Source organism: Equus caballus, chromosome 13 (assembly GCF_041296265.1).
Source record: "Equus caballus isolate H_3958 breed thoroughbred chromosome 13, TB-T2T, whole genome shotgun sequence".
Lineage (NCBI taxonomy): Eukaryota > Metazoa > Chordata > Mammalia > Perissodactyla > Equidae > Equus > Equus caballus.
In genome coordinates, this window is record NC_091696.1 from 41,255,376 (window position 1) to 41,260,730 (window position 5,355).

The window sequence follows — 5,355 nt, forward strand, 5'->3', positions numbered from 1 at the left end:
CTGGTGGCTGTGTTACTTGCATTCCAAAAAAGCTGAGTCTGCAAATCCCAACTCGTGATGGTGAAGACATCTCAGGAGATGTTCTCCAGCGTTACACTCTGTTCTCGGCACAGCCCTTTTTTTACCTTTAATCACCATTTGTTAAGTTACAAAGAGCCAGCCCTGTGCTACGCTAAGCACTTTACATACTTGGCATATTTTCTCTTTGTCGCTCCTCCCAGCAAACAGGGCCTGTGTTTCCATCCATGAAAGAAGGCACAGTGGCTAAGGCCCACAGAACTTTTAGGGTCCCATTAAAATATTTTAATTCTTCTACAATTAGAAGAAACAATAAACAGAACCCTGCTTTCCTTCTATTGTTCTTTATACCAATGCAATCATAAAATGTAGTTTTAAGTGTCTTTTTTTATTGGAGGAATGTGGGCTGGCCAACTCCCGTATGAGGTGGGTAATGTTGTTACACAAATTATCCAAGGGAAAAAAACTAAAGTCTGAGAAGGGACGTGGCCAAGGTCAAGTGTGGGAACGGGGACTTGAACCTGGGCCTGGGGAACTCTAAAGCTTTTAGGCCTGCTGCTAAGCCAAAGGGCCTCCCGGTCAACACTCTCACCTCCAGGGCAAATGGCTGGAGCTCTGGAGATTCACCCTGAAAGGAGAAGACTTAGAGGAGATTTGAGACGCTCTTCAAACATTGTAAGGGCTGTCACGTGGAAAAAGGATTAGCCCTGTTTTGTGTTGCTCCTGAGAATGGAGCTAGGACAGGTGGGATGGGGTTGTGGGAAAGCAGATTTTGACCTAGTGATATGGTGAACTTACTGGAGGTAACAAGAGCCCTGTCAGGGGTAGTTTACGCTGAAAATCATAGACAGGGTGTTTGACCCCAGTCTCTGAAAAGAAAAGAATTCAAGACAAGGCTGTGTTGGAGAGATTTCTTCCTTGGGAGCAGAGGTGGGGCAAGAATTTGATGAACTTTAATGTCCCTTTAACATTAAGATTCTACAGTTGCAAATATTAACAGTTCAGCAAGTGTAGAGAAGTTGGAATCCTCCAGACCCCTACCCCAATTTCACCAACTCTCATTGAGCTCTCTCATACAGCATTGGTGGGAGTGTAAATGGGCACCATCTTTTTGGAAGAGCTGTTGGCAGTGATGCAGGGTTGGTGAGCCGAGAAGTTGAAAGAAAGATTTCTTGGACTCTTAAGGTCTGGCAGGAGTGCTCCTTTATTCAGAGAATAGTATGGAATAGCATGGGGACAAGACCCATGGGCAGTAAAGAGCCACAGGCATGGGGACAGGACCCATGGGCAGTCAGAGCTGCTGCAAACATGAGTTGAGGGTAGGGAAAATTTAAGGCATAGGTATGTGAGTTATCTCTTTACAAGGCAAAGGAAAGAATATGTAAAAAATGTCGTTAAAATGGTATCAGTGCAGGTGGGGTCTGGTTATTGGGTGGTCCTATAACTTTAGATAAGAATCAGATCAGATTAAGTAAATGGCTGAAGCCACCACCTTAAATATCACCTTCAGCTAAAGACAAAGGAGGATGTTGGTGGGGGGAGGGGGTCAGTTACATGAGGTTACCAGACTAGTACAGTCCCCATTAAGAGTTTCTAAGATCAGTTCATCCCCCCTTCCTCCTGGTGCAGAGAGGGAGACAGATGGAGATCTCCCTTACAAATGTAAATGTCTCCCAACAAAGGGCAAGCAAATTCCACTCCTCAGAGTTTCCTTCCCGTCTGCAGTTTTCAAAAGTAACCAGCCCAAAATAATCCTCATCAGCAGTATCTATTAACATTTGCACTGTTCATAACTTTTGACTTAGCAGTTCTATTTGGAAGAACGTGTTTTACAATATAAGCACACAATTATGCAAAGATGTTTGCCCAAGGATGTTCACCCACAATGTGTTTATAATTGCAAAACGTTGGCCACAACCTAACTGTCCATCAGAAGAAGGCTGGTTCAGGGAATGATGATCTCTAACTGACATATCATGCACCGTATTAATGATCCAGGCTCTGCTGTAGGCCCTAGGGATCCAAAAATGTGCATAGAGCAATGACAAACACTCCCACCCTTGTGGATGTCTCCCTGGTGGAGGGTGGGGAAACATCAGACAAAAAACCAACATACTTAATAAGTCAATCATAGTGCATGGTAGCAGGTGGTAAGCGCTGTGTTGAGAAATTGGGAATGTAGGATGGAGGTGGGGCAGATTGCAATTTTAAGTAGGGTGGCCAGGGTAGGCCTCAGAGCGGTTGACTTTGACAAAGACTTGAAGGTCAGTGGGACACCTACCACTTCCTGTTGTTCTAAGGTGGAAATTCACCAGGAGAGTACCTTTCACAGCCCTGGCAGCCCGCTGGCCCTGGAAAGACAGTAGCTATTGGTCTTTTTAGTCCCTAAATTCACAAGAGTTCACAAAACTCTTATCTAAGGAAGATGCCTGAAAGCATTTCAGCTTGGAAATTGAGGATGGGAGGGCCTGGCCTCTGGCCTTTATCTTCCTCCCCAGGAAGGAATTGAAACATCTCAGTGAAGGAAAAGGTGCCTCCCTGTGGGTCCTGTTGGTCTGGCGGCCTTTGTAGCAATCTGCCCATTGTGTTTCCATCAGTTTAACTGAGTGGAGGAGGCCCCTCAGCACACTGGGTCCTTGATAACAGCCCCACAGGGCCTGTCCCACTAGGCCATGATGAAGGCATCCGTGTGGTCAGGTCCTTCCCTGGACAGAAGGTTAATATCAGCAGCTCATTAAATCACTGGAGTTGGTCCATGCCATTCATTCTGGATCTTGGCAGCAGACCCATGGGAGGTACCAAAAGGATGAGTTGCTAGCTTTCCCTGACTCCTAGCTGGCCTTATCTAGTTCCTTCTGAAAACAGCCCTGGCCTCTTTAGGACAACAGGTATCCAACGGAGTCTGCTCTGGTTTAGGTGTTACTTGAGGTAGAGAAAGGGGCTCCTTCAAGGGGGGAGAGACAAGTGAATTTCTACACAAAGCCACACATAAGCATCCCAAGAGAGATCAATAAAGGGCCAATGCGGGGATGAGGAAAGGCTTCCCTGGCACCAAGAATGCTGCTGTGGGGACCAGGGAGAAACAATGGAGTTTTGACACAGGGAAATGGGGCATGGTGTCCTAGGCAGAACGCACGTCAAAGAAAACCGCATGGAGGCTGCTAACAATGCAGCATATTCAAGCTGTTCTAAGTAGTTCCTTTTGTCTGAAGCAGAGTGATAAAGAAAAAAATAAATAATAGTAACAAGTAACATTCATTGTACACTTACTATGTGCCCGGCAGTATTCGAAACACTTTCTGCTCTTCCCAACAATCCTATAAGAAAGTCTGTTAATACCCAGCTCTGCAGGCGAGGACACAGAGGCAAAGATAGGTTGACAATTTGCCCACTTGGAGGGCTTTGTAAAACACCACTGCCACCAAGAATAATAACCACAATAATCAACTGCCGTTGATGGATCGCCAAGCTCTCTCCTGAGCCTTGCACATTCCTCCTCCTCTGATCTGACTCTCCCTGTCCAGGTGAGGAAACTGAGGCTAGCATAGAATGAGTGCCCAGCTCAAAACCATGTGGCTGGTTATGGGTGGAGCCAAGATGGAAATCTAGAACTGACTTCCAAGTCCTGGTTCTCGATCCTTCTGTTGAGTGACAATTTCCTTGACTCGTAAGCAGCCAATGAAGATGCGTTTTGTGCATATTCATCTGGCAACTGGAATTTGGAGGGGAAGGAGAAAAGAAGCCTCAAGATCAATGAGGTGAGCAGTTCCCAACCTGCCTGCATACCAAAATCACTTGGGGAAGTATTATTAAACTACAGATTCCTGGAGTCTGAGTCAGCAGGTTCGGGTCGGGTCTGGAATCATGTTTTTGACAAAGGGCCCTGGTGATCCTAATGGATACTTTGTAGGCAGCATAGCAATGTGGCTAATAGCTTGGACCCTGGCATCAGACAGTCTGGATTTAAATCCCACCTCTGTTTTTTACCAGCTGTGTGTCCTGAGCAAGTTACTCAGCCTCTCTGTGACTCAGTTCCCTAATATACAAAGTGGAGATGATAAAAGTACATATTATATAGGGTTGGTGCGAGGAGTAAATGAGTATATTCATGCAAAATGTTTGCATCTCTGTGTGATACAGTCAGTGCTCAATAAGCACTCACTGTTGCAATAATAACAATAGTGATAATGGGCAGCCAGTGTTGGGAACCACTGAATTAAGAACCTATTGCAATAATGTAAACTAGCATTTCCTAAATTGTGTCACTGTCTTCCGAGAGATAAGAATATTCTCACATATAGATTTATCAATGGGCTATTTATTAAATAATAAGAGATGTCTTGGGGCCGGCCCCTTGGCTGAGTGGTTAAGTTCATGTGTTCCATTTTGGCGACCCAAGGTTTTGCTGGTTCGCATCCTGGGTGCAGACACGGCACCGCTCATCAGGCCACGCTGAGGCGGTGTCCCATACAGCACAACCAGAGGGACGTACAACTAGAACATACAACTATATGCTGGGGTGCCTTGGGGAGAAGAAGGAAAAAAAAGAAGAAGAATGGCAATAGATGTTAGCTCAGGTGCCAATCTTTGAGGAAAAAAAGAGGGGCTAGCCCAGTGGCGCAGTGGTTAAGTTCACACGTTCCACTTTGGTGGCCTGGGGTTCGCTGGTTCAGATCCCAGGTGCAGACATGGCACTGCTTGTCAAGCCATGCTGTGGTAGGCATCCCACATATAAAGTAGAGGAAGATGGGCATGGATATTAGCTCAGGGCCAGTCTTCCTCAGCGAAAAGAGGAGCATTGGCAGAAAATGTTAGTTCAGGACTAATCTTCCTCAAAAAAAAAAAAAAAGAAACAAGAAAAAAAGAGAGAGATGTCTTTATTCCTAGAAAATACAAAGTGAAGTGTTTAGATGTAAGGGAGCATAATGTATGCAGCTTACTTTCAAATGGTTCATATATATATAATATTAATATATAATGGTTAAAATATATATAATATATAGTTATTATATAATTATTGCTGAACCATTTAAGAGTATAGTATATGTGTAGATATAGAGAGAAAGAGAGAGAAAGGAAATATGGGGAAATGCTAACAATTACTATAATCTAAGTAAAGGATATTGGGGAGTTCATTGTGCTATTCTTACAGCTTTTCTGTAAGTTTGAATTATTTTTCAAAATAAAAGGTAAAAAAAATCTATTCCTTAAAAATCACATTGACTTATTCAAGGCTTGAGAAGTTTTGTGATAAGTAAATTTGCTTCTCCCCATGCTCCCTGAATTTGTATCACCGGAAAGTCTATTCCTTCCCTGTTGCCTGTAACTCCAGACGAC